The sequence below is a fragment of the Haliotis rubra genome, unplaced genomic scaffold (assembly GCF_003918875.1).
Source record: "Haliotis rubra isolate DU_JTF1 unplaced genomic scaffold, ASM391887v1 Scf139, whole genome shotgun sequence".
Lineage (NCBI taxonomy): Eukaryota > Metazoa > Mollusca > Gastropoda > Lepetellida > Haliotidae > Haliotis > Haliotis rubra.
The window spans coordinates 232,109-244,669 of record NW_025765325.1 but is presented as its reverse complement, the minus strand read 5'-3'; positions in this window follow the sequence as shown (position 1 = coordinate 244,669).

Sequence of the window (12,561 nt, the reverse complement as noted above, 5' to 3'; positions counted from 1 at the left end):
ATCGTCTGGGAAAGATCGAGGCTCATGTGGAGCACACCGCGAATTTGTTGGTCGGCATCTTGTCGAGGCAGGACAAGGACGACGAACAACTCCAGGATATCGAGAAGGTGCTGCATACGGTAGAATCGACCCAAAAGTGGACATTCCTTTCGATAGCCGCCTTGTTTCTCTGGAATGTCGTCTACAAGACCTGGAAGCACAGCAGCACACCACCACTGGCCGTCCCACATACCTGTCCACAAACAGGTCAACAAGACGCCAAAACATAGGGACCCCCACTACATGCACGAGAGAAGTCGATGTGTGGAATACAGTCTATTCGATTTGCAGGGTGTGTTCGCTCGAAACAGTCATTCTCTCGAAGTCGTGTTGTCGTAGTACTTTTTCTAGCTCCCGCCGTAGTCCAAACAATGCTCGTTTCATCTGTTGGCGATTGGAGGGCGATGCCGGCTATTGCCCCTACTTTGTTTGTATTGTGGAGATCATTTTCCACGAGCAGTTGGGATTGTTTTTTGGACATATGCTGTGGCTTCTGCTAGCTCCTTTGCGTAGTTCTTCCCGGATTTGTATTTCCTGCTGTAGTGCCTTTTCGTCTCTTTGTCGCCAATTTTCTGCCTTCTCGGACTCCAGCAGTGTCCTTCCTTGGGTTTGTGTGGTAGAAATTTTGCGATTGGTGGCTATGTTAGGCCTTTCTTGGAAAGGTTGGTCGAAATCCTTCTCTGCCCAGTTTTTGGCATTTTATCTGTCTCCATTGCCATTCGATGTGTGGAGTTGCCTACCCCTGGTTTCCATGCCGGATGCCTTGCCTTGTAGTTTTGTTTCTAGATTTCTCTTGGAGTCGGACGATTTCGGAGATGTATCATGTAGCCTTGCACCGGAATCGTTTTTTCTCCAGTCGACGGCAAATCCAGTAGCAGCAACAGTCGGTTCTTCCCTTCGTATTTCGGTCATCAAAAACTTTGGGCATGTGTAGATTCCTTTCGGAATGTCTGAGGCTTTTCGGTGTTCCTTGCATGGAGGGGCTGCTACTTCCATATCCTTGGGCCCGCCATAGTTGGGCAAGGGGGCAGTATGCCATCCCCGTCCCCGTGGTGGCTCTGCTTTTCCCGATAGCTGTTGGAAGATACAAGACTCTTTCTCGTTGCATGGACAATTGTCCGCCAATTCGTCGACTAGGCATTGGTAGCGCAGGCACCAGAAGAGGCAGTCATTGTGGTACAGGTTCTCTATGTTCGACAGACAGTAGGGGATCGCCATTTTATTCCTGAACCTTGAGTGGAAGTCGCTCCTCCAGGGGTGGTGTGTAGTCTATCGCTTTGTTTTTCCACAGTAGGCATTTCTTGCTGTCAACGCAGTGGTCGATGGCGCCGCACTTGCATGTAGAGTATCTCACTCGAAGAGAGTGGGGAGCGGCCAGGCAGTCGGTGCATCGGTGGTGTCTGTCCTTGGGTTCCGGGCAAAAGTAGTCATCCGCGAGAACGATGCTGAGTTTGCCCGCCACGGGGAGAAATTGGTTTGGTAGGTAGAGGTAGATGAAATCCACCTTTTTGCCATCTTCGACGAATTGGCGAAAGTACAGCAAATACAGTTCCAGAAACTGGCGAGGTATCTGGTAGCGCTCGTAGAAGGTGTGTCCCGATTTCTCCAGGATTTGTTTCTCTCGGTCCCAAAGCAATACGTGGGGACACTTCTCCTGCAGGCTCTAAAATACCTCGGCCATTTCGGAAGTTGTCGTTGTCTGTGCCTCTGGGTCTATACCACCTCGGATTCACGTATATTGGGCTTGCGATATGTGGTACTTCCTCTTCGCTTCCCGAAGCGACAAACGACCCAATCTCGGCATAGGCTTCGCGCGATAGCTTGGTTTCGGGCATTTTGTTGTGTTCTATACCTATGTACCTGTGTATCTCTAATTCGAGTGCACTTGCATCGACACACTGGTGTTTTTGTTTTGTGTAAACCTGTCTTGGGATTGGATAGATCACTGGGAACCACAAAGAAAAATCAATGCAAACAAAAAGTGGTCCAAAAACTCAAATACAGTTTTGTGTAAAGCATTAAAAAAAAATTGTGACTCTGGGAGCCGAATTGGCTAGTTTGGAGCTTATAGGCTTGGTGCACCTTTGTGGTCCCGTACCCCATTCCCTATACTACTTTATGGGTTGTGTTGAACGGAAACTTGAAAATATAAACATTGGTATGTTTTTTGATTTGTCAAATCTTACTCTATTTTGGGCAATGGAATAAAACCCTGAATTTCTCTCATCCTCTCTCTATATATCTTTCTCTCTCTCACCCTCTCTCTCTATCTCTCTCTCACCCTCTCTCTCTATCTTTCTCTCCCGCTCTTTCTCTCTACCTCCCTCTTTATCTCCCTCTCTCTCCCTCTTTCTCTCATACACACACATTAACCCAAATCCCTCCCCAACACATCCATCCCCTCATGTAACACAACGCCTAATCTCATTAGTTAACACCCCTATCCACCGACCCACATCCATCCCACAACCTGACACAAGCCCCATCCAGCACTGACTTGTCAATGGCTTACATCCCACACAACCTCTAATCTCGTCACAGCAATGAAAGCAGAGATGTCACGTGGTACTGCCCTTAAGCACTGGATATACTGATGGCCCGACAGTGATAGATCTTCGTTGTTTACCAGTATAATGTAAAGTGTGGGAGTAAGTTCCGAATGAGTCCTATCAGAATACATGGTGCCAATACCACGCTTGCCAATAACACGCTATAAATGTCATGTAGATATTACCACTGCACTGAGACTAATATATACGTACTTTAAGGTCGTGGCACCAGAGGGACTGTGTAGTTTGACTTAAAAAAGTAAATCTGTGTAAATCAAGAACTGCAGAATCAAGTAGGCCTATATCTTTGTCTGACAGCCACGTTGGTGCCTAGTAGACAGTTGAAGACTAATTTGAAGGGCAAAGGAAGGTATATATTTGAAAAATTAAACAGTAAGTGGGTTTTGACGCCGTTTTTAGCAATATTCCAGCATTATCACGGCGGGGGAAACCAGAAATGGGCTTCACTGGGCACATTGTACCCATGTGGAGAGTCGAACCAGGGTCTTGGGTGTGATCAGCGAACAACGCTTTAACCGCTAGGCTACCCTACCTGTCCCAAAAATTAAAGTATGGTTTTACGCCGCTTTTAGTAAAATTCCAGCAATATCACGGCGGGTGACGCCAGAAATGGGTTTCACACAACGATACACGACAAAGGTGCAGGACCCGACTGAGGCACTTCAGCTTTGAAGGACCACTGTTTGTGTTCTGTTTTAGCTCCCAGAGTACATACTTTCTTTAGCCGGGCACTCGAGTGGTGCATTAATAATGTGTTTGTTTCTACATGGAAATATTGATTGTGGTCATGTGGGCATTCAGAATACGTATATGTAGACCGCCTCTGTGGTGTAGTGGATAGAGCGTCCGCCCGGAGAGCGGAAGGTCGCGGGTTCGATCCCCGACCGCGTCACACCAAAATGGCGCTCGGCATTACTGGGTACAACAAGGACTGGTCGGCTCGGAGTCAGTATAATGTGTCTGAGTGGGTTATTCATGCTTCACTGCAGCGTGGTATCTCAGTGGGCTAGCACTGTAAAACCAGCTTCAGTCTGGGCTAGTACAAGCAGCTGCACATACACATACACACGCATGCACGTCGTCATATGAGCGAAATATTCTCAAGCACGACGTTAAACCCAATTTCACCTCACCTCACCTCACGTATATGTAAATGGATCTTTCTCGTCCTATTTTATGTCGTTTCAGCATGTACAGAACGTATACAATGTATGGACCCACAAAATGGACACGTCAGTATGGATTCTGTCTTTACATTCAGGATACATCTACAGATGTCTGTGACAAATCCACCCGTGAAGATCTGGGTTAGAATTGGTTTTCAGTAACCCATGCTTGTCGTAAGAGGCTACTAACGGGATCGGGTGGTCAGGATCTCTGACTTGGTTGACACATGTCATCGTATCCCATGGGGTAGAGTGATGCTCATGCTGTTGATCACAGGATTGTCTGGTCGAGACTCGATTATTTACACACGTCCACCATAAAGCAGGAATATTGCTGAGTGCGGCGTAAACCTGAACTCACTCACTATAACAAATCACTCGATCAATCAATCAATCAGTCAATCAATCAATCAATCAATCAATCATTTGATTATATATATAATATCCTTGTGAATGAATCATTATTCTAGTAATGCATAAAATATACTATATAACATAATCTGTGGACATTGAAAATACGTTTCATTTGGATGTGCATAATGCGTGTTTGGGTCTATAAGATTGGCGCGCAATTATATGGTCATTCTAATATTTCCATTTAAATATTTTGGATATGTGAAAAAAAGCAAATTTTACATCCCATTTTGATACAGTTTTATCAGCGAAATTGGATTGCCGGCTGAGTAAGCTTGTAATAACGTTATATGACATTTCCGAGAAAAATGATGAAATAGTATTGCATAATTCTTCCGCATCCATCATATAGTAAACCGTAACGCCGATATTCAAACAACTAATAGAAATGAAGTATTATTCATATAATCGATTTTATCCCCTGCAATATGTACCATGATTAATAAATAAAATAGACAGTGCGCATATGTTGTCGCATATGTGGGTCACACATAATTTGATTGGGATTTTTCGCGCTAGGTAGTCGCAGCTGATATTATGACATAAGAGTTGAAGTGATGAAATATTGAGTATTTGTGTCAGCATGACATTATACGTTGCTATAGTTTGTGCTTGCGTTCCTTTTTCAGAAGGGCGTTGGGATAGCCAAATGGTTAAATCTGAACTAAACTCGCTCAGTCACCCCTTTTCAGAAATACTCTTTCGACATAATTGCACTTAGCCCCCTATGTGGTGTAGTTAGTTAGTTAGTAAGTTAGTTAGTTAGTTAGTTAGTCAGTTCACCTCTTTAGTTTGTGTTCACCTCTTGCAAAGAAATGGGTTTCACACGTTGTACCAATGTGGGAAATCGAACCCAGGTCTTCGGCGTGAGTAGCGAACGCTTTAACTACTAGGCTACTAGGCTACCCCACACACCATTTATGATAAATGTATTACGGGACCTTTCATAATTTATAGCCGGGGTTTGGGGGTTGAGGGGGTGATGATGATTTTTATGGAGAAGCATGTACAATGTGAATGACCCCCCTAAAATTATGTACAAAGTAAGCGACCCCCCTGCATGTCATGTACAAAATCAATGACTCCCCCTTCCCCTTCCAATATGTTTTAAGCATAATTTTTCAATATTTTTATGTACAAAATTGAACCCACCTAGAAACATATGTACAAACTCGATGACCCCCGACCTCCCCAGACCAAAATGGGTGAAATCCCCCCCCACACACACACACACACACACACACACATACATCAAGCCATAAATTATGAAGGGTCCCTAATATATGAACCTGTATATCACATAAACACGGTTCAGTATGATACAGTACAACCAGAAATTATTGAAAATTTAAGATTGTAATTGTTAAAAAACAACTCACTCATTGCTCACGTATTAAATGTGAATATTAGCAGAACATAACTTCAGATTCAAAGACAGGTGAACAGTTAGTATGTTGTCAAGTCACCATGGGCAGCAATGCAGGCTTCAATGCGGCGGGGCATACTACTGATCAAAGAAGTTAGAAAGTCGTGATACATGCTGTCCCAATATCGGACCACCTCTTCTTTCATTTCAGCAATATTTGTCAGATTTTTCTTATTGACACTTTCCTTCATAAGTCTCCAAACATTTTCTATTGGATTTAGGTCAGGGCTTTAGCTTGGCCAATTTACTAATGTCATATTTTGGGTCCGAAACCAGGCCTGTGAATGCTTTGAATGATGTTTTGGGTCGTTGTCCTGCTGGAAAATCCAAAAATTTCCATAGAACACGTGAGCAGATGGAAGTAAATGTCCCTCAAGAATATCTGTGTACCGCTCACTGTTCATATTCCCTTCAAATACACAGAGTGGCGTTGTCCCTAACACAGATATGCCACCCCACACGTTAAATTTCGGACTGTACTTTGGGCGCTGATACAAAGGTTTTTCAGTTTGTTTGGTCCAGAATTTCAGTGTATTAGGAAACAGCCACACAGAACTTTCATCTGAGAAAATCACATTGTCCCAGTTAAAATTTCTATGCTGTAAGTACCAGTTCAACCTTCGCTCCTTTTGTTCAGGTTTCATGATCGGTGATGGAATTCCTCGACTTTTCTGCTAACCCATTGCGTGCAGCTCAGTTCTAATTGTCTCCTTACAGACAGCCACAGTTCCTCTATCAATCATATCCAGCCTTACGTTTTCTAAACTCCTTCGTTTGTTTTTAGAAACAAGAATACCAAGCCGCCTCCTGTCACCGACAGTCAATTTTCTGGGCCTACCTGCGCCTCCCTGGTGCTCAATGCAATATCCATTTGCAATACTAGTTTTTTTCAAAACACGATAAACAGTGGACAAAGGGATGCCTGTTCTACTTGAAATCACTTTAGCTGATCTGATGTCCTTGTTATAATACTCTAAAATCAACTTCCTCTTCTCTAAATCATCCATACTGATGATCACTGAAAATGTCGTCTGCTAGCAAGTAAACAAAGGGGGATAACTCTTCCCAAACTAATGAAAAAGGATTAACAGAGTCTCTCTTGAATGAAACCAAGCACTTGATAGCTGGTCAAGGTTGTTTATACTAGAAATCCAATTAAACATAGAATTCTCAACAATATCTGGTCATGCTATATGTGTGGCACGAGTGTCGATGTATCTTCTGACTGTCCAGTTAGCTGTCAAGGCTTTCTGGGTAAACAGTGGATACGTGTTGAAGTTATCGTGTTCTTTGGACCAGTTTCTAAAGACAAGTTACCATTGTCTGATGCGTCTACTGGTGAATGAGTGAGTGAGTTTAGTTTTACGCTGCTTTCAGCAATATTCAAGCAATATCACGGCGGGGGGACACCAGAAATGGGCTTCACACATTGTGTCCATGTGGGGAATCAAACCCAGGCCTTCGGCGTGACGAGCGAACGCTTGAGCCACTAGACTTCCCCACCGCTCCGATCCGTCTACTAACTGAACTTGGGACGTTGGGGTTTTCTATTGGCTAAAGCGTTCGCTCGTCACGCCGCAGCCTGGGTTCGATTCTCCACATGGGTACAATGTGTGAAGCCCATTTCTGGTGTCCCCCCCGCCGTGATGGAATATGGCTAAAAGCGGCGTAAAACTAAACTCACTCACTCACTAACTGAACTTGACGGAAGCCCATCCTCACAGTTTTTCGCAAAGAATCGGGTGGTTAGATTCAGATTTGAATAATGCATGTAATCGTATCTCAGTTTCACAAATCGATGCTCATACTGTCAATCACTTGGTTGACTGGTTCGAACTCAATTATTTACATACAGCCGACATAGGTATAGTACAGCAACAGACCAACTGCACTGCCGCCGATAACAACCTTTTGGCGTTATGCAAGCTTCAGTGCCCTGGAATCCGTGAGGGTTAGAATTCGTCTTCAGCAACCCATGCTTGTATAACCCAAGTTTCTGGCCGACCAATATTTTGTTTGTTGATTGGTTTGTTGTATAACCCTGCACTCTGCAATATTCCAGCTATACAATAGCAGTCTGTAAATAATCGAGTCTTGACCAGACAATCTAGTGATTGCCATCATGGGCCATGTTTCTTGGATTCTGTTGATTCAAATCATTGAATGAATATGATTTAAAAGGCGTGTAAAGTTGACAAAAATAACCAAAAAGAAAATAAAAATTTTGAAATGATTCAGGAAGAACTCACCTGCTTATATTACTTTACGAAATACACAGAAAATATGTACGGACATCTTAACCAATTTACTAGATTCTGGTCATCTTGTCACCTTTTGTTTATATAGACAATTATATACAAGTGCAACTATGTACAAATGCAAACAAAAATTAATTTTTTTAAAATAAAAATCAATAAAACATCGGCTATACCGAACTCGTAGGGAAGACACATTTAGTGCGTTATAACCGTAGTAAATTTCGACTAAATTGGCAGCAAGGGGTGGGGACCAGAGAATGTTCGTTCAATCTGTTAGTTCGTTACAAGCATGTTCGAGTGTATCACCCACAAGTCTTCACACACTGCGCTGGTTACCAAGCTGACCTCACGCACCATGCATCTGTCCATTGTGTATCTTGCGTTTCTGGCGTGATATTGCTGGAATATTCCTAAAAGCGGCGTAAAACCATACTCACTTACTCACTCACCCACTCTCCCTTACGTCTGCACACTCTGCGTTGGTTGCAAAGCAGACTTCACCCACCATGCATATGTCCTCGTGTGTATCTTACGTTTCTGGCGTCCCCCGCCGTGATGTTGCTGGAATATTGCTAAAAGCAGCGTAAATCCATACCCTCTCACTCATTCACTCTCCCCTACGGCTGCACACTCTGCGTTCAGTTACCAAGCAGACTTTACCCATCATGCATCTCTCCTTGTGTGTATCTTACGTTTCTGGTGTTCCCCGTCGTGATATTGCGGGAATATAGCTAAAAGCGGCGTAAACTCACTCACTCACTCACTCTCCCCTACGTCTACATACACTATGCTGGTGACCAAGCAGACTTCACCCACCATGCATCTGTCCTTGTATGTATCTTACATTTCTGAGGTCCCCCGCAGTGATATTGCTGGAATATTGCTAAAGCAGCGTAAAACCATACCCTCTCGCTCACTCACTCACTCACTCTCCCCTACGTCTACACACTCTGCGTTGGTTACCAAGCAGACTTTACCTATCATGCATCTGTCTTGTGTGTACTTACCTTACGCTTCTGGTGTTCCCCGCCGTGATATATGTTTAATAACCCTCGAGTCAAAAAGCTTTGACCTTTTCCTTGTGAGAAGAAATAGAACCTAATCCTGCATCTTTGCGTCAGTACGGCGGGCTATGTCCCCCAGGCTGTGTGGAGCCCATGTGCCAGCGAGGGCGCGGGATGAAGTTGCTGTTGCAGAGGTTCTGAAGGGGCGGCGTTCCGGTCATGGTTCTTTTTGTAGCACATGGTCTAGCAATATCCACGGCGTTCCAGTGAGGGCTTGATCAGCAACAGAAGGTCTGACGAGGTGAATGGTGTTCCAGTTAGAGCTTGATCAGCAACAGAAGGTCTGACGAGGTGAATGGTGTTCCAGCTAGAGCTTGATCAGCAACAGAAGGTCTGACGAGGTGAATGGTGTTCCAGTTAGAGCTTGATCAGCAACAGAAGGTCTGACGAGGTGAATGGTGTTCCAGTGAATAGAGCTTGATCAGCAACAGAAGGTCTGACGAGGTGAATGGTGTTCCAGTCTGACGAGGTAGAGCTTGATCAGCAACAGAAGGTCTGACGAGGTGAATGGTGTTCCAGTTAGAGCTTGATCAGCAACAGAAGGTCTGACGAGGTGAATGGTGTTCCAGTTAGAGCTTGATCAGCAACAGAAGGTCTGACGAGGTGAATGGTGTTCCAGGTAGAGCTTGATCAGCAACAGAAGGTCTGACGAGGTGAATGGTGTTCCAGTGAGAGCTTGATCAGCAACAGAAGGTCTGACGAGGTGAATGGTGTTCCAGGTAGAGCTTGATCAGCAACAGAAGGTCTGACGAGGTGAATGGTGTTCCAGTGAGGGCTTGATCAGCAACAGGTCTGACGAGGTGAATGGTGTTCCAGGTAGAGCTTGATCAGCAACAGAAGGTCTGACGAGGTGAATGGTGTTCCAGTTAGAGCTTGATCAGCAACAGAAGGTCTGACGAGGTGAATGGTGTTCCAGGTAGAGCTTGATCAGCAACAGGTCTGACAGAAGGTCTGAGGTCTGACGAGGTGAATGGTGTTCCAGTTAGAGCTTGATCAGCAACAGAAGGTCTGACGAGGTGAATGGTGTTCCAGGTAGAGCTTGATCAGCAACAGAAGGTCTGACGAGGTGAATGGTGTTCCAGTTAGGGCCAGATTTGCAACAGAATGCCTGACGAGGTCCTCGGTGGTCCAGTGAGGGCTTGATGTGCATCAGAAGGTCTGACGAGGTCGACGGTGTTCAAGTGAGGGTTTGATTTGCAACAGAAGGTCTAACGAGGTGCACGCTGTTCCAATCAGGTTTTGGTTTAAATAGTTGTTATGTTACAGAAAGTATATACTGGACAGAGTAGGTGAATATTGCATAAAGCTGAAAGAATGTAATTGTTGTTACCTTAACTGAGGTTTAGGTTTAAGAGGATAAACAGTGAAAAACGTCCATATTCTGTGTTTGAGCTAGGCCAACACGATACCTAAGTGAGCTGGTACTATATATATAATTGTAATCTGATCAAGAAGACAAGAACAGAAGCCACAGACGCACACACACGCACGCACACGCCCAAACATGGGCACACACACACACACACACACACACACACACACACACACACACACACACACACACACACACACACACACACACACACACATGGCATACATAATCATCGCTATCAGGAACGTAATAACAAGAACGAGATGCAGTAACAACCACACTATCAAAATCGTGAAGAACGTCACCACAGGATGTGACGTAGTGTGTGAGTAAGTAGGATGTGACGTAGTCTCGGCAACATCCGGGCCATATGGCGGCCAACAGGAATGGGCAATGTACATGTACATATGATCTGAACAAATAACTTGGATATCGGTCTTACTGGGCGGGACATTCCATCAACCGTTTGTAGTCTCAGTTCTAACTGTGAGTAAATGATATTTTCGATCTAGTTTGTCAAACAATATCTTTCTTCAGAGTAGTATATCAAACAAAAGATATTTACATTGAGGTTTGTCAAACAATAGATACGCTCAGCGAAGTTTGTCAAACAACATTGCTGCCTGTCAAACGCAAGGTCTTTCCACTACACTATGTAAAACAATATATTTTTCTCCAATTTACTATACCGTGCAATAGGACATATGCATACTCAATGTGAAATAATATGTAGATTACGCTATATTCTGTGACAAATTAAGCAGATTATGTTCTACAATGTGAACAAATAAATTCATTCTGTTGTTATATGTGAAGCAATAAGTTGATTACATATTCCGAAGCTATGTACGATCTGCTCATTTCTATCAATGTTACAAAGGCAGGTTGTTTGGTTTGACAAGGGTCCATTGTCAGAGATCATGGCATAAGATCGACCATTAGATTAGTTACCGTTGGAGATTCCGTGTTATTAGATCAACCATTAGATCTAACGACGACCAAGCAAAAACGACTGTAAATTACCGTTGAGAATACCCCTCGCTGGCAGATGCGCCATAAGATTAACATCACTCGTAACATACCACGATGTTAAATCTAACACCAGGGATGCAGATAATGTTTCAACATCAGGAGTACCTACTTCATCAATATAGGAGTACTGGAAAACCAGAGAACATTTAGTGTACTGAATGGAAATTAATGGAGTATCAGTAATCTTGTGTGTCGTTTCATATATGCACCACAACATTGCTACTCTTGTGTAAACAGGTCAATAAACAATAAAACAATACTTTTTCAGATAAATACGTCTGTAAATGATTGTAAGACCGTACACCATTGCTGTGGTGCGTATCTGCTACGTTTTCTAAATTATTTCCCACGATATCTTGCATATTTGTTATCCATACATACGCCCCTTGTCTGGAGCCCTGTAACACTACATTAACTACCACTAGTAAGATAGTGTGATGTTCGATCTACCATTAGATTATCTATCACTGGTAAGAAACCGCAGTGTTTGATCTACCATTAGACTACCCGCTACTGAGAAGGTTCGACAGTATTATATCTAGTCCCACAATCCCAGAACCGCTTTATTTCCCCTTCTACTTAGCCCTTTCTGCAATTCTAAAGCCTAAAAAAAGCAAGTCAGTTTTTTTCAGAAAATATTAGTATTTGACTGCTACATTCTTGATCTGACGTCATGGGACCCAAACTTATTTCAATCAATCATGGCACCAATATAAGCCTCCATTTTGATTATGTCACTTTACCGATGCAGTTGTAACATTCAATGTTTGTGTAAAAACATCCATTACCTCTTAAAGTAGGAGACAGTGGCCATTTCTTTCACTTTCACGATAAGCTTTCTTGTGTAAAGAGGATTATCTACATCCCCTTCATATATAATCCAAACAGATACGTAATTTGGATACAATTACAAATTTCTAGGTACTTTTCTTCTTGTTTCAGATAAAATTGCAATTTCGCCATCAACATTATGAAAAATGAATTTCAAAATATGTCTTTAACTTTACTGGATTAAGGCTACTGGGCTAGGCCCTCTGAGTTGTGAGTTTAGTTTTACGCCGCACTCAGCTATATTCCGGCTATATGGCGGCGGTCTGTAAATAATCGAGTCTGGGCCAGGCAATCCAGTGATCAACAGCATGAGCATCTATCTGCGCAATTGACTAGGCCCTTGGAGGTGATGAAGGTAGACACCAGTTGGGCTCCCTGCCGAGAGGACT